This window comes from Zingiber officinale, chromosome 8A (genome assembly GCF_018446385.1).
Source record: "Zingiber officinale cultivar Zhangliang chromosome 8A, Zo_v1.1, whole genome shotgun sequence".
NCBI classification, from domain to species: Eukaryota; Viridiplantae; Streptophyta; class Magnoliopsida; order Zingiberales; family Zingiberaceae; genus Zingiber; species Zingiber officinale.
The window spans coordinates 87,672,293-87,698,012 of NC_056000.1; the positions used below are offsets into that span (position 1 = coordinate 87,672,293).

The window sequence follows — 25,720 nt, forward strand, 5'->3', positions numbered from 1 at the left end:
CTTGAGTTGTTGGTGAATTCCTATTTCCAGGGGCCTTTAAATAGCCTCTGGAAATCTGATCTCGAGGGTCCAGGGCGCCTCCAACAGGGGTCCAAGGCGCCTCCAAGGGGTGAGCGGATAAACTTTATCCGCAGCTCAAAACGGTCATTTTGACCAGTTGGAGACGCCTCCTACAAGACTGGAGGTGCCTCCAATATGGACGCCCATTGGACTGCATAATTCATTGGAGGCGCCCAGTCTTTTGGCGCCCAACAGCTTTCTGCATGGTGACAGAAAAGAAGCAAAAAGTACAGGCTGACTAAAAGTACTAAAACTATGAGCTAAATGAGAATTAATAAATTCTGAAATTCTTCATTTGTGGTACATGCCTACTGCTACACAAAATTCTAAGAGCTAAATGCAACTAAAATCTGCTCATGCTTCAATTAAAAATCTGTACACTCGGATGAATGTAGCAAGGAAACATAACCCAAAGCTAACAATCTTGTTGAAGCTAAAAAGAAATCTAATTTAAACTTGTTCATAACATTAAGCAACAGAATTCATCAGGCATGCTTCAAACAACCCGAAACCACAGTCCAATTCCCTGTTCAGTGCCACGATAGAAACCAATAGGAGCCAAAGCACTCCACTTACCTAATCCTTTTCATGCTCTTCCCATGGAAACTCATGGCAGCACACCCTAAACCAACCATCTTCACAGAAAAATTCGAAAACAAAAAGTAACATGAGGAAACAAGGTCTGATGCAACCAATCACAAGCTAAACAGACAACCCTATTTCCCTTCTTTGGGGTACTCGGCAGAAACCTAAAGACTGAAAGAAAGCATGCTTTGGAAATAAGATCAAGGAGAAAAACAAGAATCCAAATCCTCAGTTCCCCGACAGCAAGCTTTATAAGAAATCAACTTCACAGCATGCTCCAAAAAGATCAAGAGACACAAGGAAAGCTCAAATCAAATTCGGAACTACTCTTACCACAGGTGAGTAGCAACTTACCTTGCTATTCTTGAACTCACAGCTGGAAAAATTGCTTCTAGAGTTTGGAGGAGCTCACGATCTCGGCGTTCTCCTCGTGTCCGCGCGTCCTCCATGACAAGGTGGTCGCGGATTTGTGGAAGCCCGTCGGAAAGAGCCTCTCGTCGGCCGTCGAAGTGAGGCCCTAGCCTTCCTCGTCTCGGCTTCGTTTCCACCCGAGCAGAGACGTCGCGTACGCGAGGGAGGAGGAGAGGGATCGAGAGAAATTAATTCCTCTCTTAACTTAACCTCTTTTTATAACCTAGGGTTATTTTTAGGTTCGGTTATTGCTTAAAATAATTTTATTTCCCTTCTTATCATGAAACATCCGCCTGATCACTTGGCTAGCCGGAACCAGTTAAGACTTGGCGCAAGTTGGAGTTCGCGCGTTCGAACTTTGCTCGTCTCCCTTTATTTTGGTATTTCTGTTCCTATTATGGCTTAAGTATAATTTGGTTCCTATATGTTCACAAAATATCTGCAGCACACTTGGTTAGCCTGATTCACTTAAGGCTGGGTTCGGATCGGAGGTCTATGGTTCGAATCTCGGCTTATTTTTTAAAATTTTTGCAACTTGTTTCTTTTGGTAAAAATACCAAATGAACTCCAAATATTGTATAAAAATATACCAAAAATTTCTAAAAATCTCTAAAATATTTCTAAGGTATTTCTAAATATTTTTAAGCACTTTTAGGACTCCAAATAAGGAAAATTGGGTCATTACAGCTTGGCTGGCCCCTTTGGGTTAGGTAAGGAGTGGGTATGCGATGGGTATAAATCTCTATATACAAGAGGCTACGATAGGGACCGAGAGGAGGAATTGGTTTTGGTCTCCCGATGAAATTAAGCTTCCCATGTTCGCCCCGAATGCACAACTTAACTTCATCAATAATAATTCATACCACTAAAGAATTATTATTGAACTACCGCATCAATCCTAAATTACATTTTGGGCTCCTTCTTATTATGAGTGTGTTAGTTTCCCTGTGTTTAAGATGTCAAATGTCCACTAATTAAATGAGTTACCGACAACTCTCTTTAATTAATATCTTAGTCCAAGAGTAGTACCACTCAACCTTATCATCATGTCGGACTAAGTCCACCTGCAGGGTTTAACATGGTAATCCTTATGAGCTCCTCTTGGGAACATTATCAACCTAGATTACTAGGACACAGTTTCCTTCTATAATCAACAACACATACTATAAGTAATATTATTTCCTAACTTATTGGGCCTTTTGATTTATCAAGCTAAATCTCACCCTTTGATAAATTAAAGAAATGAATACTAAATATATGTGCTTGTTATTATATTAAGATTAAGAGCACACACTTTCATAATAACTAAGGACTTGTTCTTTTATTAAGTCAGTATAAAAAGAACTTTCCTTAAATAGTCCTGCTCAATACATTTAGAGTGTACTAGTGTAATTTATTAATCAAGATAAACTAATACCTAATTACACTACGACTATTCCAATTGTTTGTTCCTTTCCATCTTAGTCGTGAGCTACTGTTTATAATTTATAAAGAACTGATAACACGATCTCCTGTGTGTGACACCACACACCGTGTTATCTAAAATATAAATTAATTGAACGACTACACTGTAACGACCCGGCCCTTTGGCCTCTTGGGCGGCCCTTGTGGCGGCCCTTATGTCGTCGGCCCATTTGGCGACCTCTCATGTCGTCGACCGACGACCCTTTGGCCGTACCGTTACTCACTAGGACTTTCCACCCCTGGCAGTGGATTTTTGCCTTCCCCAGGATTCGAACTCTAGACCTCCAAGCTAAGTAGTAGAGTTTATGAATCCTGGTAACCAAGTGAGATCATCTCACTTGGTTAAAACTCTAATACTTAAGCCTGGAGGTTTAGAGTTCGAATCCTGGGGGAGGCAAAAATCCACCGCCAGGGGTGGAAAGTCCTAGTGAGTAACAGCACGGTCAAAGGTCGTCGGTCGACGACATGAGAGGTCGCCAAATGGACCGACGAAAGAGGCCAAAGGGTCGGGTCGTTACAATAAAAAGGCGCTCTCACTTGGTTACCAGGGTTCATAAACTCTAATACTTAAGCCTGGAGGTTTAGAGTTCGAATCCTGGGGAAGGCAAAAATCCACTGCCAGGGGTGGAAAGTCCTAGTGAGTAACGGCACGGCCAAGGGTCGTCGGTCGACGACATGAGAGGTCGCCAAATGGGCCGACGACATAAGGGCCGCCAGTTGGGCCACCACAAGGGCCACCCAAGAGGCCAAAGGCCCGGGTCATTGCATACACTCAGTATATAATGTAGATACTTGACAAATGTGATTCTTATTTCTAAATAAATGTTTATACAAAAGCTAGGCTTTTAGTATATACTCTAACACTAGCATCCGGTCAACCTTGACCTGCTAGGACATCTTCACCAAGTGTCAAGTCAATCCCTTGACCCACTTGGACTTTTCTCCTTATGCCAAGTGTATAGTCAATCCTTTGACCTACTTGGACTTCCAATCACCAGATGTCTAGTCATCCTTGACCCACTGGATTTCCATTACCTGGCTTCACTCACCAGGATTTCCATCTGCCTGGCTTCACTCACCAGGGCTTTCACCTAGCTTCACTCACTAGGATTTTCATCTACCTAGCTTCACTCACTAGGTCATTCACCTAGCTTCACTCACCAGGATTTCCATCTGTCTAGCTTCACTCACTAGGTCTTTCACCTAGCTTCACTCACCAGGATTTTACCTGGCTTCACTCACCAGGATTTCTAACTACCTGGCTTCACTCACCAAGACTTCCAACATCAAGTGTTTGATTAACACTGGCCCACTTGGATTTCCCTCTTTTGCCAACCTCCCCATTGGACTTATCCTTGCCTAACCTCTAGTAAGGACTTTCCCAGTCAAGTATCTAGGCAACCTTGACCTACTTGACTCTTCTTAATGTCAACTTGGTCAAACATTGACTAAAAAAGAGTTTCAAAAATTTCCCCAAATGAACAATTGCACTTACAATCTCTATATATTGTCAAACATCTAAAACCAAACATCAAGACTCAAACCTGAGCCAACTCAAGCTTAGTCAACTTGGTCAACCTTGACCCAAGAGATATTGCACCAACAATCTCTTCCTTTTTGATGTTTGACAATACCTTTAAGTTAGGCTAATCTCATAGCCTCACCTTCTTCTTCATACCAAAGCATGAATGAGGGTTTTCTTCATTCTCTCCCTTTCCTAGAGGGCAAACTCCCCCTTTAGGTAATCAAGACTTAACTTATGCCCTACAATCTCTCTCTTTGACACACATCAAAAACTCTTCTCCATAAGAGTTATCATACGTTATTTACAACCTCACTCATTATTCACAATACTACAATGAAGGTCCCATACCCTTCATTGTTTCCAATGCTCACCCTTGAGCATTAACCACTTCATAATGCTCATCCTAGGGCATTCATCACTACGAAGGTTTTACTCCCTTCCAAAGTTTTGTGAAAAATAATTTTCATGTCTTTAAAGAGTGGCTCCCCCTAAAAATATGCTTCTATCATTGCACCTACAATGACTTGGAATTCCTAAGACTTTAGGAAATCCAAAAATTTAAAGTTTTGAAGTTCAAATATCAATATTTTAATGCAAACCTCAACCAAAACTCTAACTTAGTCTTCCTTAACCAATCCATTCTTATTTTCATCAAGAAAACCACCCTTAAATATATATAAATATATTCCAAAGGGTTATGAATGGTTATCACGACTCAAAATGTCTTAGGGTGCTGACATCAGACATTTATAGTGAAAATCAGCCTTTCCAATCGATTGAAGTCATTCATTCGATCCATTGATCGATTTCGCGAGCTTCTGTTCATGAAAAATGCCCTTGAATCAATCACTTGATCAATCCAAGTAGGGTCAATCAATCGACTGATCGATTCAATGAACTTCTGCTCACTAGAAAACCTAGTTCAATTGATCGACTGGTCGTTCGAACTCTCCTAATCGATCAACTGATCGATTGGGTTTCTGATTTTCTAAAATCAAATTTCAGCCAAAATTTAGAAATGCCCCAATAATTCTATAAAATTCTAAAAATTATGAAAATTCTTGTAGACATTATTTAAGACATATACTATCAAGGAAAAATAATTTTCTAAGAAAATAATTCTTATTTCAAATATTGACACAAACTTGAAATTTTCAATGTTTTCTTCTAGTTTGTGTCTAATTTTTCAATGGTGATTACTATCAAAAGATAGCTTTCACTAAGTTTTTCTAAAGTATATTTAAAATAATTTTTAAAACTAATTTTCAACCATGTTCTTTGAGCTTAATGCACATGACTTGTACATTAGCTTTCCCAATGATTGGATAACACATAACTATGTATTTTGATGAAACTAAAACTTAAATAGATGCACTAAATCAACATCTTGAGTTTTGTTCATCATCCTAACATCTCACTTGTATCTAATATGCACTAAAACACATACAAGTCACCTTGTAGTCTTTGTGAGATGTAGATATTGGTTTTCCCTAAACTAAGGGATTATATATATCTATCTAGGCATTTAATTTATGAACATCCACCTAAGATGTTACTTGTTGATAAAATCCTTTACTATTTATTGGTAAATGCCATTGTCCTTAATTATAAGGAATTTAAAATAATGCATGATGAGTTATGGCATACATAAAAAAGAATAATTTTTAAAAGAAAGCATACTATTGCTACATGATGTGTGTATGTCATGACATGGTATTTTTATTTTTTTTTATAATAAGAATGAATACAAGATATGATATCATGGCATATGATGGACAAAAAATCATGATAAATTAGCATAAATAAATATACCTAGATTATTCATCTAAGTATCTCTAGATCTTTGCTTAACTTAAAATTAATCCTAGATTGCCCTCATTTTCCTAAGAAAATGCCAAAATCCCAAATTGACATTTATTGACTCTTTTCTATTTGTGTCAATTTAAATTAAGTTCAATTTCTCAAAGTTTGACACATTTTACTCTCTCAAGGAGTAATTATTTAATCCTTTTCATTTTCAAGGTGTATCAATTATCTTGAAAATGCCCTCCAAGTGTCAACTTCTTCAAGGCTAGGTTAACTACCTTTCACATTAAAGTTTACACTCTCTAACATCTAGGGTGCAGAGAACACACTCTTAGAAACCCAAAACCGATTAGTGCTCCCACTACAACAAAAACATTAAAAGACAAAAACCGTTGTCGTAGGCCCTTTAAAATTGTTGTAATTGGCTGTGTTGTTAAAATTGGGGGCTACGACAACGGTTTTAAATCGTTGTCTTTGAATGAAAAGACAACAGTTTTGCAACGGTTTTAAACCGTTGTCTTTGAATGAAAAGACAACGGCTTAAAATCGTTGTTGTTTAGAGTATTTTTTTAATAACACTACCAATTACAACCATTTTTGGGGCTACGCCAACGGTTGTTAACCGTTGTCTTTGAGGGTGATAGACAACAACAACGATTTTAAACCATTGTCTTTTAAATTGTTATCTTTTAATACCAATATATTATATTTCAATATAAATATATAATAAAGAATCATAATCACAAAAGAAAGAATATTCCCCACAACAATGTCATTCAAAATGTTACTTATACAAGAATTACAATTACAAAAGAAGAAACATGTCTCATATTCAAATAAAATTTATCTCAATACAAATAAACAAATAAGTTCCATTTACAACTAATGAACAATAGCCAAAAGACTAGAAACTTGTGATGGTGGTTCATGCCATGTAGGATTGCACTTAATTATTATCAACCCAAGTCCCATCATAATCTTCAACTTGTAGGATTTCATTGAACTCTTTTTTCTCACTTGCTGATTCTTTTATACTAACCTTTTCCAAAATTATTGATCATCAATTCTATAATAAATCTAGCCTTCCCCACACCAGCTCCATCAAAAAGTCCAATCTTTCCATCCCTTTAATAAGGCACCAGGAGATCAACAACCTATTGATATCAAAAGAAATACACTATTGTATGTATGAAAAAACTTGTTCTGAAAGAATAATAAATACACATATGTTTTTACAACATGTTAAGTTTATACAGAAGTAGACCTTAATCATGCTTTCTATGATCCCTTTTCTGCATACTAATCATCGAATGTAGAATTTCATATACTTGCAAACCATGCTTTCTCCATTTTACTGTAAAAAAAATATAGTTACAGTCATAGCAAGCAACTAGAATAGCTAACAATAGCAACAAAGAAGGAATCACAGAGGAAGTCATGTACCTTTTGTCTATATAATATTAATGATCCATCACTGCTTCACACGCTAACATATCATATATATGTGCAAAAATTCAACACTCAAGTAAGATCTCAAATCTTACGAATGTGCAGTTTGCATGAAAACCACAAAGTAGTATACAAAACCAGTTTCAACATTACTTTATTTCTATAAAAAAAGTAAGAACAAACTAATTCATTAAACCATCTAAACTGTTAATCACTTTGTGCAGTCTAGAATAAGACTTTTTAAACTGATAATCACTACTATCTAAATATATATTCACTACAAACTTAACTGATAATTGTCACAAAAATGTTAGTCTTACAGTAATGTGTTTACCAACAAATGATATATATGGTTGAATATCTCAAAATCTTAAGATGTTGGAAATCACTTCCTGCATTTCAGAATAAGAATAATAATAAAAAAGATGTTCTACCTGGATGTCATACTCACTGAAGTTTTAATAATCATGATGTTTCCTAGAAGAATATATGTTAGGACCAGATCATGAGTCATCAACCAAAATTGGACCTACAAACTAATTTTATGAGAAAAACTGGAACGGTTTATGCATGTGTGTATCCAGTAGGGGTATCAATATAAGGTGACCAACTTTCACAGCCATGATTAAATTAATAGTATCTCACAATAAAAAATAACTTATGCATTGCAAAATAAATAAAAAAATGTAATATGAAATGATATAACATAACCGCCACATAAAAAAAATCAAGAAATAACTAAATTCAATTAATAAAAGAAGAATTCCTAACATGGTAATTATACCATAGCCTTAAAAAGTAGCAGTTTAACTAAAGTTAGTACCTCAATTTTATTTCTTTTAACATTTTCCAGTGAATCATCTCTATAACCTGAATGCCTTCATCAACAGATAATACCTCAATTTCATTTCTTTTAACATTTTCTAGTGAATCATCTCTATAACCTGAATGCCTTCATCAACAGATAAAAGGAGGAGATCTAATCCATAGTTGTGTCGACGATTCGACTATGACATAACATATGCAAGAACAATTGACTCTGCATAGAAGAAATTTGTCATTTGTGTGAGAGGAAATTTGAAAAAAAAAAATCCATCTTTGAACTAAGATAATTCTAATTAACTAGAGAATGAAACTATTTACTATTGGAACATGACAGTAAAAGTTTCTAGTAAACTCCTGTAGAAGCATTGTGTTAATAGAGAAGCTTCACCTTGTATATACAAGCACATTTTTTGTTAAAAGGGAAAAGAATAAATATGACTTGGCATTTGATACTTGTAAGAACTTGCCCATTCACCTTTTCCTACAAAATAAATGGCAATTAATGCTCTTATACATGCATCAGAAATATATATATATAAGCTAGAGAGTATTCTTCAACAATCTTGTGACATAATAGACTAGTACATAGTTTTTCTTAGGAAATAATAGCATGTCATGATGTAACCACTAGTGATAGAAAGTAATGACTACATTGATTTCTAAGACCTCAACAGGAAGGTCAAGATACTTATTAAATCCTAACATTGGTTATCAACAACCAAATAGAAATGAAGACTCATTCATAAATGCAACTTACAGTTCTCTGGGGATCAATGTTTGTAATCGTGAGAGTGTGCTCAATGGCTTCAATGGGTGGTTTACACAATATTGATGCCTTTGGAAGATCAACATTTGGATCAAGTTTAGATAAGTAGCCAATTATGTTGAAGATGTTGGCTGAATTATCTTCTCTAGATGAAGAGGATGGTGGGTTTAGTGTCTCAAAGCAAATAGCAGTATCAAAACAATCTTCCAGATCCAGCTTCTTAAGCACTTTAGTAGCATGTGTTGGGTTTTTCAGACCGCAAAAACCGCTTTTCGCGTCGTGGAAACCCCGAATCACCCATGCCACTGGATCTCGTGCGAAGGATAGAGAAGAGTGTTCTCTAATGATATCCACACGATGTAAAGCCCGAAAAATTCCTGAATTTATTTTAGAATTATTCTATGATTTTTGTGGAATTTTTAGATATTTTTTCGGAATTTTACGAGTATCGGAAGTAGCAAAAAGAATTGGGAACGAAAACGGCCTAAGCAGGAGTCGAACCCGAGACCTATGGTTTAAGGGATAATGTTAGTAACCAGTGAACCCAGCAGGGCCGTGTTGAGAGAAAGGAGAAACATTTATATTTATATTAGAGTTAGACCGGAATTACCACATGATATAAATAGGAGGTTTAAGTGGGTTGGTTTATTTCTAATTGGTTCGTGACCTTCTCCAAACCCTCACCGAGACCCTCTCCCTCTCCCGTTTCTTTCTCTCGGCGCAGCAAAACAAAGCAAGGGAAACCTAGGGTTCCTTCCCTAGGATCGTGTGTTCACTTTCCAGCGACAACACCCGTACGAAGTCGGTTCTTCTCCGCGAGAGGAACGCGAGGACGTAAGCGGTTCGTCGAACGGAGCAGTTTTTCGGAAAAACCTAGCGAATAAATCGTAAGAAAACCTTGCGATTGAGGTAAGAAACCCCTCACCTGCAGTATAATTGCTCTCGCTTGTTAGTTTTGGCATTAGTTCAGTAATTTCACAGTTTTCGGTTTTAGGGTGTGCTTTTAGTGCACACCAAGTGTTCGGAAGAATGCTCAGTTGCGAAGGAAGCACCAATAGGCGTCCTACCAGAAGGTAAAATGATTTAGAAACATTTTACTTAGTTTATTATCAGTTATTACAGCTAATGGATCAGATATCCATTGGGTGGGCTCCCACAGTAGCCTCTAGGTTCAGATAACCTAGCTCTAGGTTCAGATAACCTAGAACAGCAAAGTAAAATAAAACAATATTCAGTATTTTACTTTTATTCAGTTGGCACTGTACTTGGATCAGATATCCATGGGCTGGACTCCCACAGTCGTCCCTAGGTTCAGATAACCTAGTAACCCTGCTGGATTCGAAACTTGCAATCCCGGGTCTCGTAGGGATGCGCGCACAGTAAGTACAGTTGCCAGGGCCCAACAGCATGTTTAGTATTTTTCATCTATTATATGTATAGTTTTCAAATTTGAAACCAGTGATGAGAACACTAATTTAGCATTCAGTTCAGTCAGGTTCAGTTTACATGATTTGAGTTCGTATACAAATTTAGATATATGCATGACTAGTTCAATTTCAGGTTCAGTTTATATGTCATGCCATGCTTTGTATGATACCATGCCATGCCATGCTTGCATGCTCAGTTTAGGTTTCAAACAGCATGTTTTAAAAACATAATTGCATCGTTGCATGTTTTTGTGAGGTAGATGGTTCCTTACTAAGCTTATTGGCTTACAGATACTATTTTTCTTATACTGCAGATACCGGTAAAAGAAAAGTGGACTAGCGGAGGCTGGAGGACGATGCTACGATGATGTGTGTGTGCAAGGGGTCTGGAATAAAGATCCTTGGGATCTATACGCTTTTATTTCAGTTTTAGCACTTAACATGTTTAGTTTCATACTTAGTCTTGTTACTAATTGTTCTAGCTTAGTAACTATGTCTTGTTTAGTTTATCATGTTTAGAACATTAGTACTTACATGCTAGAATGTATCTCCATTGTTTTAGAACTGTTGTGTGATGTTTTGGCACGCCAAAGTGCTGAAATCAGAACTCGAGTGAAATCGGACATCGACGGTCCCCGACCGATCGTGGTCTCGAAGCATCGATCGGTCACTGACCGATCCAAATGAGATCTGAATGCTCGTATCCTCCTGGATCGGTCAGCCGACCGATCAAGCTCGATACAGTAGCCTCGGAGAAGATTTCTAGGTGCCTGGATCGGTCAGCCGACCGATCCAGCATCGAAAGGTAGGCATCTCAGCGCCTCCAGGTGCCTGGATCGGTCTGCAGACCGATCCAGACACACCTGGATCGGTCTTGCCGACCGATCCAGCCTCTGCTGGATCGGTCCGTAGACCGATCCAGCAGGGCACAGAATCACGGCAAGTTTGATCGGTCCGTGGATCGAACAACAGCTAGCTGGGAAGATAGCTTTGAGTTCTAGCTCAGATGGGAGGTCAAGTATCCTCCTTAGCACATATACTCCTACCGGAAAGGTCTTGAACCCTTCCTTATAACAGCATGAGTGTACCAGTTGTCAATTTAATAGAGTCAGTTAGAGAAATTTTATTTTACCCAGTTTTCCGCACAGTACGGCACAGCAGTTTCAGTAGTTAATGTAGCGATCCGGCTCACAGCTTAGTACCCAGGAGTTGGGTCGTTACAGAGTGGTATCAGAGCAGTGTTCCATACTTCCTACACACACATCAGCATTGTTCCTGCAGCTTCCAAGTAAGAACATCTCTCACTCAGTTTTGTTTTCAGCTTTCATATCAGTTATATGTACTTTCATGTTTGCTCGCATGTTGGTAGTTAATTAATTCATGTTTACAGTGATAGTATTTAACATGTTACCAGTAGTTAACTATAACATGATAGCCTAGTTATATATATGTGTTCTCTGCTATTTAGAAAATGGTACGAGGACGTCCAGCTAAGAAAGCAGCAGCGACTGAGCCCCAGCATGAGGCAGGCAGTTCAGTGCCTCCCCCAGACCTTACAGCACTAGTGGCTCAGCTACAGCAGCAGTTAGCTGAACAGCAGCAGGAGATAGCCTCCTTAAAGGCTAACCAACAGACTACTCCCCCAGTCACTCCAGTACCGAACCTCACGACTCCAGTAATCACAGAGGTTGTACCAGCTCAGCCTGCAGTACCAGTCCCAGTAGCCCCAGTAGCAGGGGCTAAGAGAGAAGCTTACCTTATCCAGTGGCAGAGAATAAAGCCCGAGAACTTCTCAGGCACCAGCGAACCATGGGATGCTCAGGCATGGTTTAAAACACTGGAAAGCATGATGGAGCTTCTAGACTGGCCAGAGCATGAAAAGGTGAAGTGTGCCTCCTTCTGTTTAACAGGAGATGCACGCATGTGGTGGGAGCGGATTAAATCGAAGTGGCCAGTAAACCAGATGACATGGGCCAACTTCGAGAAAGAGTTCTTCGAGGAATTCTTTCACATGCAAGTCACGAACCGATACTATGACGAGTTTACAGAGTTTCGTCAGGGCAACCTATCAGTTCAGGAGGCCGTGAAGAAATTCAACAGGTTGGCCCGTCTGTGTCCAGAACTAGTCAGCTCAGAGAAGGAACGGGTACGGTTGATGCTGAAGATGCTCAGACCAGAGATCGCAATGAATGTGGCTGGTGGCGTTCATAGGCCACAAACCACAGAGGAGCTAGTGAGTAGTGCTCTGATCACCAAGCACTATCAGCACAGTATCATCCAGCAGAAGCAGGTTTTCACAGAGCCCAAGGGGCAAGCGGGCTCAGGTACTCAGCAGAAACAATAGGGACATAGCTCCAACTGGAAGGGGAAACGTAAGGCAAGCAGTGACCCAAAAGGAGGACCAGCTGGAAAACATTCCAGACATCCCAAGTGTACTACTTGTGGGAAACATCATCCAGGAGTTTGCCGCAAGGGTACGCGGGGTTGTTTTGAATGTGGACAGGAAGGGCACATGGCTAAGAAGTGCCCGAACAAGAACAGTCTTCCTCAGCCTCAGCCAATACAGTATGGAGCTCAGCCAGCGCAGCTACACCAGATGTATGCTGCCTTAGATGGTCCACAGATCAGTCAGGGCAGATTAGAAGCCCCCACAGCTACCACGAATGCCAGGATTTTCTCACTGACCAGAGAGGACGTAGCAAATGCCTCGACAGTTGTCACAGGTCAGATCAGTATTTTACAGCATGATGCAACTGTCTTATTCGATACCGGGGCAACCCACTCTTATGTATCCAGGGCGTTTGCCGAAAAATTAGCAACACCTCCAGAAGTACTCAATAGTCAGTTTCTGACAACACTACCCTCAGGAGACATTATGGCATCTACACACTGGCTCAGAGCAGTGCCAGTCATTATAGCAGACAGAGAACTTTTTGGTGATCTGATAGTGCTAGAAATGACTGACTATGATGTCATCTTTGGAATAGATTTTCTGATCAGATACGGCGCTTCTATAGAGTGCCGTAAACAGAAGGTCATATTCCAACCTGAAGCAGGAGTACAGTTTGAGTTCATAGGAAAACCAAAGAGAAAAGCCAGAAAGTTTCTCTCAGCATTGAAAGCACAGCAGCTATTGGATTCAGGATGCATGGGATTTTTAGCAAATGTAGTCAGCACCAGCCAGGACAAGAACCAACAGCTATCAGAGGTTCGAGTCGTGTGTGACTACCCAGCAGTCTTCCCTGAAGAGCTACCAGGCTTAGCACCAGACAGGGAGATTGAATTTGAGATAGAGCTCATTCCCGGCACAAATCCAATTTCCAAGGCACCGTACCGCATGGCTCCAGCTGAACTGAAGGAACTTCAGGAGCAATTACAGGAGCTTCTAGACAAGGGTTTCATACGCCCTAGTAACTCACCATGGGGAGCACCTGTGTTGTTCGTGAAGAAGAAGGATGGAAGCATGCGCCTATGCATAGACTACCGTGCCTTGAACCAGGTCACAATTAAAAACAGGTACCCTCTCCCCAGGATAGATGACCTGTTTGATCAGCTAAAGGGAGCCACAGTGTTCTCTAAAATTGACCTCAGATCAGGATATCACCAGGTTAGAGTCAAGGAAGGTGATATACCTAAAACGGCTTTCAGGACCAGATACGGACATTATGAGTTCGTAGTCATGCCTTTCGGCGTGACAAATGCTCCAGCTACTTTCATGGACCTCATGAACAAAGTATTCAGAGAATACTTAGACAAGTTTGTCATCGTGTTTATCGATGACATTCTTATCTATTCGAGCACTCGGAGGATCATGCGAGCATCTGAAGACATTTTGCAGATCCTTACAGAACCATTATACGCCAAATTCACGAAATGTGAATTTTGGCTAGACAGTTAGCCTTTCTAGGTCACATCATCTCCAAGGATGGTGTTATGGTAGATCGGCAAGATAGAAGCGAAGTAATCTGGAAGAGACCCGGGAATGCCGGTGAAATCGAAGCTTTACGGGATTAGCAGCTACTAGAAATTCGTAGAGGACTTCTCCAGATAGCCTCCCCACCGACTCTCACCGGGAAGAACAAGAAATTTCGGTGGACGGAGGACTGCAGCTTCAGCGAACTAAAGCGGAGATTGACCAGGTGCTCTATTTTAGCTATACCAAGCAAACATGCATGCCGACATCTACAGTGGACGCCCAAATTGGGATTAGGAGCGATCTGATCTGGCGAGGCAAGGTGATCGCCTATGCCTCCGGACAACTCAAGGATTATGAGAGGAACTATCCTACTCACGACCTTGAGCTTGCAGCGATGGTGTTCGCTCTCAAGATTTGGAGACATTATTTGTACGGAGCTCAGTGCAGAGTACAGATCATCAAAGTCTGAAGTATTTCTTTACTCAGAAGGATCTGAATATGCGACAGCGCAGATGGTTAGAGCTGGTCAAGGATTATGACATAGATATCCTCTACCATCCAGGGAAAGCTAATAAGGTAGCAGACGCACTCAGCAGGAAGTCCAGTGCCACCTTATTATCTTTAGCAGCTATGTCACCACCCCTAAGGAAGGAGATTACAGATTTTAGTCTCGAGCTTATGGTCGGGCAGCTTTCCACTATGTTCTTAGCATCTACCTTGCTTGATGATATCCAGACAGCTCAGGAGAAGGATCCTGAAATCCAGAAAATCAAGCAAGGGTGAGCAGAATCAGAAAGTGGAGAGTTCAGAGTGTCCGCCAGTGGGGTAGTGTATTTTGGTGACAGACTCTGTGTTCCAGATCAGGAGGAGCTACGGAGACAGATTCTAGACGAGGCTCACAGGACTCCCTATGCGATGCATCCTGGTTCCACCAAAATGTATCAGGATCTAAGGAAACGATTTTGGTGGCCTGGGATGAAGCGAGATATCGCCAGATACGTCAGCATCTGTCTAACCTGTCAGAGGGTTAAGGCAGAACATCAGCGACCAGGAGGAGTTCTGCAGCCGATCCAGATTCCAGAATGGAAGTGGGAGGATATCTCTATGGACTTCATAGTGGGATTACCCAGAACCACGAATGGTTTTGATGTCATCTGGGTAATAGTCGACAGGTTGACTAAATCAGCCCACTTCTTAGCTATCAGAATATCCTATTCTATGGAGCAGCTAGCTCAGTTATATCTCAAGGAGATTATCAGGCTGCATGGAGTCCCACGAACCATTATATCGGACAGAGACAGCAGATTTACATCACACTTCTGGAAGTGTGTGCAGTCAGCTATGGGCACCCAGTTAAAATTTAGCACAGCCTTTCATCCTCAGACAGATGGTCAGACGGAGCGAGTAAATCAGGTACTCGAAGATATGCTCCGAGCTTGTGCCCTAGATTTCAAGGGAAGTTGGTGCAAATATCTGAGTCTAGCAGAATTTGCATACAACAACAGTTATCAGGCCACTATTGGCATGGCACCTTATGAGGCACTCTATGGGCGGAGGTGCAGATCACCAATCTGCTGGTATGAGAGTGGTGAACAGAAGGAACTAGAGCTTCAGACAAATCTAGTAGCAGATACCACAGCAGCCATACAGCAGATTCGCCAGAGGATAGAGGCAGCACAGAGCCGTCAGAAGAGCTATGCCGATACACGACGCAGACCCCTAGAGTTTTCAGTTGGGGATACAGTTTTCCTCAGAGTAGCTCCCATGAAGGGAGTCATGCGTTTTGGGAAGAAGGGCAAGCTAGCTCCCAGATATGTGGGACCATACCTTATCACAAAGAGAGTGGGCAAGGTAGCATATGAGCTAGAGTTACCTCAGGAGATGTCAGCTGTCCACAACGTGTTTCATGTCTCCATGCTGAAGAAACATATTCCAGACGCCACCCAGGTGATTGAGCCCCAGTTGGTACAAGTCCGTGATGATCTCAGCTATGACAGTCGGCCTATTCAGATAATAGACCGAGCAGTAAATAAGTTACGGAACAAGGAGGTACCATTAGTCAAAGTCAGTTGGCAAAATCACACAGCAGCAGAGGCGACATGGGAGACAGAGGCCAGCATGAGACAGAAGTACCCAGAATTGTTTTAAGTTCGGGGACGAACTTTTTATAAGGTATGGGGGATTGTAAAGCCCGAAAAATTCCCGAATTTATTTTAGAATTATTCTATGATTTTTGTGGAATTTTTAGATATTTTTCCGGAATTTTACGAGTATCGGAAGTAGCAAAAAGAATTGGGAACGAAAACGGCCTAAGCGGGAGTCGAACCCGAGACCTATGGTTTAAGGGATAATGTTAGTAACCAGTGAACCCAGCAGGGCCGTGCTGAGAGAAAGGAGAAACATTTATATTTATATTAGAGTTAGACCGGAATTACCACATGATATAAATAGGAGGTTTAAGTGGGTTGGTTTATTTCTAATTGGTTCGTGACCTTCTCCAAACCCTCACCGAGACCCTCTCCCTCTCCCGTTTCTTTCTCTCGGCGCAGCAAAACAAAGCAAGGGAAACCTAGGGTTCCTTCCCTAGGATCGTGTGTTCACTTTCCGGCGACAACACCGTCATGAAGTCGGTTCTTCTCCGCGAGAGGAACGCGAGGATTCGTCGAACGGAGCAGTTTTTCGGAAAAACCTAGCGAATAAATCGTAAGAAAACCTTGCGATTGAGGTAAGAAACCCCTCACCTGCAGTATAATTGCTCTCGCTTGTTAGTTTTGGCATTAGTTCAGTAATTTCACAGTTTTCGGTTTTAGGGTGTGCTTTTAGTGCACACCAAGCGTTCGGTAGAATGCTCAGTTCCGAAGGATGCACCAATAGGCGTCCTAACAGCATGTAAAATGAATTAGAAACATTTTTACTCAGTTTATTATCAGATATTACAGCAAATGGATCAGATATCCATTGGGTGGGCTCCCACAGTAGCCTCTAGGTTCAGATAACCTAGCTCTAGGTTCAGATAACCTAGAACAGCAAAGTAAGATAAAACAGTATTCAGTATTTTACTTTTATTCAGTTGGCACTGTACTTGGATCAGATATCCATGGGCTGGACTCCCACAGTCGTCCCTAGGTTCAGATAACCTAGTTAACCCTACTAAATTCGGGACTTGCAATCCCGGGTCTCGTAGGGATGTGCGCATAGCACGAGTTGCTAGGGCCCAACAGCATGTTTAGTATTTTTATCTATTATATGTATAGTTTTCAAATTTGAAACCAGTGATGAGAACACTAATTTAGCATTCAGTTCAGTCAGGTTCAGTTTACATGATTTGAGTTCGTATACAAATTTAGATATATGCATGACTAGTTCAATTTCAGGTTCAGTTTATATGTCATGCCATGCTTTGTATGATACCATGCCATGCCATGCTTGCATGCTCAGTTTAGGTTTCAAACAGCATGTTTTAAAAACATAATAGCATCGTTGCATGTTTTTGTGAGGTAGATGGTTCCTTACTAAGCTTATTGGCTTACAGATACTATTTTTCTTATACTGCAGATACCGGTAAAAGAAAAGTGGACTAGCGGAGGCTGGAGGACGATGCTACGATGATGTGTGTGTGCAAGGGGTCTGGAATAAAGATCCTTGGGATCTATACGCTTTTATTTCAGTTTTAGCACTTAACATGTTTAGTTTCATACTTAGTCTTGTTACTAATTGTTCTAGCTTAGTAACTATGTCTTGTTTAGTTTATCATGTTTAGAACATTAGTACTTACATGCTAGAATGTATCTCCATTGTTTTAGAACTGTTGTGTGATGTTTTGGCACGCCAAAGTGCTGAAATCAGAACTCTCGAGTGAAATCAGACACTGATCGGTCCCCGGACCGATCAGTCTGGTCTCGAAGCTCACCGATCGGTCAGCCGACCGATCTGAGATACTATCATGATCCTCACGGATCGGTCGGTGACCGATCGATCTGATAGCCTCGGAGAAGATTTCAGTGCACGATCGGTCGACCGACCGATCCAAGCATCGAAAGGCATCTCGGCGCCCTGCTGGATCGGTCTGCGGACCGATCCGCACACTGGATCGGTGACCGATCCAGCCTCTGCTGGATCGGTCCGTAGACCGATCCAGCAGGGCACAGAATCACGGCAAGTTTGATCGGTCCGTGGATCGAACAACAGCTAGCTGGGAAGATAGCTTTGAGTTCTAGCTCAGATGAGAGGTCAAGTATCCTCCTTAGCACATATACTCCTACCGGAAAGGTCTTGAACCCTTCCTTATAACAGCATGAGTGTACCAGTTGTCAATTTAATAGAGTCAGTTAGAGAAATTTTATTTTACCCAGTTTTCCGCACAGTACGGCACAGCAGTTTCAGTAGTTAATGTAGCGATCCGGCTCACAGCTTAGTACCCAGGAGTTGGGTCGTTACACACGAATAATATGTGTTCTCTAACACTCAAGGATGGAGAAGAGAGCACCCCAAGTGTGCTAGCACTTTCTAGGGCTCTCGGGTAGGATTTGAAAGGAAGAAAAAGAGAGGATGCAAAAAGAATCTCAGACACTGAAGAAGTAGTATCCTCCTTTGTGACCTTCACTCTTCCATATTCTCTTGGAACTCACTCAACCACCTTCTCCTTCCATGAAAACTCTCGGCAACAGCAAGAAAAGTGGAGGAAGAAGCTAGGAAGAAGGAGAAGCAATTACCACTCATGAATTACCACCAAATGAAAACCCCCTCCACCCTTTAGTGTGGCCGGCTAGACACATAACTCCCTCATTTAATGTGGCCGGCCACATTAAATGGAATGGGAGGTGTAACCTCCATGAGGTGGCATACCTCATGAGGTGGAGATGATGTGGCAAGGTTAGTCATGCCATGTAGGATGAGTCAACCTTCATGATGTGGCAATGCATCAAGTTAAACTTGATGTTTCAACTTCCATTTGGTCAAGTCAAAATTGACCAATTCTCTTCCTTGTTGAGTCAAATCCAACCTTTGATTCAAGTCAATTTTAATTTAATGAATCTCAATTCATTAATATAAATTGACTCAATGAATCAAATTTAAATTAGACTCATTCAACAATTGAATCTAATTGAGTCTAACTCAATAAGTCTAATTTGAATCCAATCTTTGGTGCATCATATGAACCTAATCCAATTGGTTCATCATATGAACCTAATCTCCATCCACTTGTTCTTTGTGTGTGACCCAATAGGTTCTTGTAACATTGGCAATGTTTCTAAACTCCTTTAGAAACATAAGCAATGAGCGGCATCTAGCAATACATCATTGTTACCCAAGTTACAAGAATGTTGAGATCCAACATCACCTAGTGACTACTAATTGTGACTCCTCACAATATGTGACATTGTCCTTCTATCCTAGACATCTAGATTGATCAATGTGAGGCATAGACCGTGTCATCCTCTAATCAATCTAAATCTTGAACTCCAAGTAGACTCACTCGATCAAATGAGCTCAACATCTCATGTTGACTCATTTGGGCATGGCCATGCACTTCGTGGTCTAACTCTATCAAGAATACCGGTGTCGATCCCGTCATATGGGAGGGATAGATCCCATCTACATCACTCACATCCCTCTGCATAATTCGTTATATACCCAGTAATCGCCTTTATAGTCCACCCAATTACGGGTGACGTTTGACGAAACCAAAGTACATAACTCCTTATGTAGGGAACCATGGTGACTTCAGGTCTAAGGACCAATAGTCATACTAATAGTCACATGAGAAAGTATATGACACTCATATAGCGATCCATGATACTTTCTCATGGCGGGTCATTCAGTATACATTCTCTAATGCATACCCATGTGTCAATTTGATATCTCTATATCCATGACTTGTGAGATCAAGTCATCGAGTTGACCTACATGCTAGTCTTATTGCATTAACATTGTCCCTGAATGTTAATACTCGACTAGGAATGATTAAGAGTAGTGTTCCCTATATCATCTCACTTTCAATTCAACCAATCGATTGATATAGGTAAGAACCTTCTACTCAAGGACGTTATTATACTTAGTTTATTTGGCACCAATACAAGTAAGTATAATAACCAAAAATCAAATGCCTTTATTTATATAGAATATGATACAACAAGTCCAAAATACAATCATCAAATGATTGGCTCTAGGGCTCTAGCTAACAATCTCCCACTAGCACTAGTGTCAATCAGTGTAGGCTCTAAGCCCCAATGACCTAGTGTGACCATCATGCTTCCTCTGTGCCAAAGCCTTGGTCAAGGGATCTGCGATGTTAGCCTCTGTAGGTACTCTGCAAATCTTCACATCTCCTCTCTCGATGATCTCTCGAATGAGATGGAAGCGCCGTAGTATGTGTTTGGTCCGCTGGTGTGAGCGAGGTTCCTTCGCCTGTGTTATAGCTCCATTGTTGTCACAATAGAGCTCAATGGGGTCAGCAATGCTAGGAACCACCCCAAGTTCAGTGATGAACTTGCGAATCCAAACTGCCTCCTTTGCTGCCTCTGATGCAGCAATATACTCGGCCTCTGTTGTAGAATCAGCTACTGTGTCCTGCTTCGAACTCTTCCAGCTGACAGCACCACCATTAATGCAAAATACGAACCCCGACTGCGATCTATAGTCATCCTGGTCGGTCTGGAAGCTAGCATCACTGTAACCCTTTACAGCTAGCTCATCATTGCCTCCATATATCAAGAAATATTACTTAGTCCTTCTTAAGTACTTAAGAATATTCTTGACCGCTATCCAGTGACTTTCACCTGGATCTGACTAGTATCTGCTTGTCATGCTCAAAGCATACAAGACATCAGGTCGAGTACATAGCATGGCGTACATGATAGATCCTATGGCTGAAGCATAAGGGATCTGATCCATGCGGTCTCTCTCCTCTCTAGAAAAGGGACCTTGAGTCTTCGAAAGACTCACGCCATGTGACATCGGCAGAAATCCCTTCTTGGAGTTCTGCAAGGCAAACCGTAGGAGTATCTTGACAATGTATGTACTCTGACTTAGGCCAAGCAATCTCTAAGATCTATCTCTATAGATCTGTATCCCTAGAATACGGGATGCTTCACCTAAGTCCTTTATTGAGAAACAAGTCCCTAGCCAAGTCTTGACAGACTGAAGCAAAGGGATGTCCTTTCTAATGAGTAGTATGTCATCCACATACAATATGAGGAAGACTACTATATCCCCTACAACCTTCTTGTAGACACAAGGCTCATCTTCGTTCTTGATGAAACCAAACTGTTTGATTGCATCATCGAATCGAAGATTCCAGCTCCGAGAAGCTTGCTTTAGTCCATAAATGGACCTATGCAGCTTGCATACTCTGCTAGTATGCTGTGGATCTACAAAACCCTCAGGTTGTGTCATGTACACATCCTCGAGCAGGTTTCCATTCAGAAACGCGGTTTTGACATCCATCTGCCATATCTCATAGTCATGGTAGGCTGCAATAGCAAGCATGATCCGAATGGACTTAAACATCACAACTGGAGAAAAGGTTTCATCATAGTCAATACCATGAATCTGCTTGAAACCTTTAGCTACCAAGCGACCCTTATGGATAAGTCCATCCATGTCAGTCTTTCTCTTAAAGACCCACTTACACCCAATGGGTTTACCCCTTCAGGTGGATCAACCAAAGTCCATACTTGGTTGGTGTACATGGATTCCATTTCGGATCTCATGGCCTCTAGCCATTTCTCGGAATCTGCTCTCATCACAGCTTCCTGATAGGTGGTAGGCTCATCCTCTATGAGCATAACGTCATCATGGTCAGACAAGAGAAATGAGTATCTCTCAGGCTGACGACGTACCCTATCAGACCTGCGAAGAGGTATGTCTACTTGAACTGGTTGTTGTTCCTCAACTCTTTATGGAACATCATCATCCACAACACTTTGTGGTTCCAGTTCAATTTCCATCGAGGCATCAGTGCTATTGTTCGCATCTTGAACTTCTTCAAGATCGAACGCGCTCCCACTAGTCTTTCTAGAAACAAAGTCCCTTTCTAGAAAGACCCCAGTCTTTACCACAACTACCTTGTGCTGACTGGGAATGTAGAAGTAATATCCCTTAGTTTCCTTGGGATATCCAATAAAGTAGCACTTGTCAGATTTGGGTCCTAATTTGTCTGAAACTTGACGTCTAACGTAAGCCTCACAACCCCAAATCCTCATGAAAGACACCTGGGCATCTCTCCCAGTCCATATCCTATATGGTGTCTTTATCACGGCCTTTGATGAAACTCGGTTGAGTATAAAAGCTGTCGTGTCTAGAGCATAGCCCCAAAGGAATGTCGGAAGATCTGTGTGACTCATCATAGATCATACCATATCTAATAAGGTATAATTCCTCCTTTCGGATACACCATTCCACTGTGGTGTTTCAGGAGAAATGAGTTGGGATAGAATCCCACACTCAGCTAGGTAGTCACGAAACTCATGGCTAAGGTATTCTCCACCTCGATCTGATCGAAGTATCTTAATACTCTTGCCAAGCTGGTTTTGTACTTCATTCTTGAATTCTTTGAACTTTTCAAAGGATTCTGACTTATGTGTCATCAAGTACACATAACCATATCTACTGAAGTCATCAGTAAATGTGATGAAGTATCTATAACTGCCTCTAGCAGCAACATTGAAAGGGCCACATACATCACTATGTATGAGTCCTAACAAATCAGTCGCTCTTTCGCTGTGCCCACTAAAGGGAGTCTTGGTCATCTTGCCTCGTAGGCATGACTCGCATATCTCATAAGATTCAAAATCAAATGAGTCAGCAAACCATCCTTATGGAGCTGGGATAAGCGCTTGTCATTTATATGACCTATGCGACAGTGCCAGAGATAGGTTTGGTTCATGTCACTTGACTTGAACCTCTTGGTACTAATGTTATAGATAGGACTCTCAAGGTCTAGAATATAGAGTCCGTTTATCAGAGGTGCACTACAATAGAACATTTCGTTTAAATAGACGGAACAACATTTGTTCTTTATTATAAACGAAAAACCTTTCTTATCCAAACAAGAAACAGATATAATGTTCTTAGTTAAAGCAGACACATAACAACAATCATCTAATTCTAGTACAAGCCCAGAGGGCAGAGATGGATAGTAAGTTCCTACAACAATAGCAGCAACCCGTGCTCCATTGCCTACTCGTAGGTCTATCTCACCCTTCGTCAATGCCCTGCTATTTCTCAGCGCTTGTATATTAGTACAAATATGCGAAGCACATCCGGTATCTAATACCCACGATGAAGAAATAGAGAGGTTGACTTCTATAACATGTATACCTGAAGTAGAAATCTTATTTCTCTTCTTCGTAAGATCTTCCAGGTATTCTTTGGAGTTCCTCTTCCAGTGCCTTGCTTGTCCTTCATATAGGTGACAAAGATGTTCAACCATATCGTAAGCGCCCATCAACGCATGTTGCTTCTGAAGCTCAGAGTTCATGGTCGCGAGCATAAGACAGGACACATCTAATGCGTCATCTTGATGCTTCTTGTAAGCATCTCGGTCTGCTCGCGTGGCAGTGGCACGAGGAGCCTCCGGAATGGGCTGCTCCAGAACGTACAGTTTACGTTCTTGGGTGAGAACTATTCTCAGGTTCCTGTACCAGTCCAGGAAATTTGCTCCGTTGAGCTTGTCCTTCTTAAGGACAGAATGCAAAGAGAAGTTGTTCGTGTTTGACGTCAGGGAAATTCTACAACAAAAATAAATGCAGAAATAAATATCATATTCTTAATCATTTAATTAGGCCTTTAACTAAATGATGCTCCCACTGAATTCTATAATTCATGTGGGACAAGATCCACATCATACTAACCCTTTGAGTTAGCTTTGGCTAATACGCCCAAGACTTAGTATGATCGGTAGGTAACGATTACCAATTATATCTCTATGCAACTCTTGTTTATAGGATCAATATCCGCATTTATATTAAAACTCGAGTTAGCTTTGGCTAATACGCCCGAGAGTTAATATATATGTGATTTTGACCTATCTTTCCAACCGTTGGAAGAATGCCTATAGTTATACTCGATCCAACCGAGTTAACTAGGAATACTCAATCTAATTGAGTTGTACTCACCCATGCGTTGATAGGAGGGACCAAGATTGTCCCTCCGTACCCTACCAAGATAGTATGTGTTGCTCTGCTTTGGCAGATTCAACAACAACATGCGATCGAGGTAGTGGTAGGTATCACGGCATGGTAGGCATTACGAGTTGACGTGATTTAGATCTAATCTAAACGATGATGCATATCATATACTCGATAGATCTAATCTAATCGAAGGGTGCATCATGTGCACGACTTAGATCTAATCTAATCGTAAGGCACTAATTAATTACTTAATTAACTAGCATGCATCACATACACACAAAACAATTAATTAAATAATTAATCAAATAATTTTGTGATTATGTCATGGCCCTACTACGATCTTCTCAAGCCAATGAGAAGATCGGATGGTCAACCTAAGGTCAACAGCTTCTCAAGCTCCTTCCTTTGACCACCTTGTGTTGCTCGCGCCCTCCTCGTAACTCCGTCTCGTGTGGACCTTCCACCGCTTCAAAATTTCATTACAATTTTGAAACTCGAGTTACATTCGAGTCTAAATCTAATTTACAACCAGAATATAAGAGAAAGTCACGACGCACAGGTCATGAAAATAAAATAAAATAAATACAGCACGCACATCACATAACGGCACGCAGGCCGTATTATGAATTACAACACATTTCCAAATCCAATTTGGGTCGTTTGGGCCATGACTATCACAAAATTAATATATAATTCAAAATTATATATTTTTCATAATTTTCTGTAATTTTTCATAATTTTTACAATTTTATGAGTAAATTTTTCCCGGCGGTCCTGATTAGCGATTTCGGGCGCAATCGCGGAGCAAATCCCCTTGCGGGGTTAGGGGCAGTACCCCTACCCGCGATCTAACCATCACGAGTTGCTCCTAAGAGATCCTACAGTGCCTTAGCCCGCTGTCCCAAAAGGTTTTGGGTTGAAACATTGCCATAACGGAAAAATTTTCTCGGTAGTCGAAGCCTACAAGAGTCTAAACACTTGTGCTTCGCTTCTACGAGAAAAATACCCATTAAAACTGTAAAAACATGAATTTACAGAAAGTTTACAGATCTATATTTTTCATAAAAATATGAATCTAAACTCATACTCGCTTCGCACGTGGCTCTGACACCACTATTGGGTTTTTCAGGCCGCGAAAACCACTTTTCGCATCGCGGAAACCCCGAATCACCCATGCCACTGGATCTCGTGCGAAGGATAGATTTCAAAAATACGAGTACGAGTTTCAAACTATGATCTACAGTAGATCTACAGTAGATCTACAAAGGAAAAACATTTTATACCTTTGATGCTTGCCCTTCGCAATCCCGCAAGTCCAAGGTACGTCGGATCTCGAAGTTGTCAACGTAGACA

General features: G+C 40.9%; 1 pseudogene; it reads right to left on the bottom strand.

Moving 5' to 3' along the window:
• Nucleotides 1-528: 528 nt before the first annotated feature.
• Nucleotides 529-25,720, bottom strand: part of LOC122011043 — a 43,802-nt pseudogene continuing 18,610 nt past the window's right edge.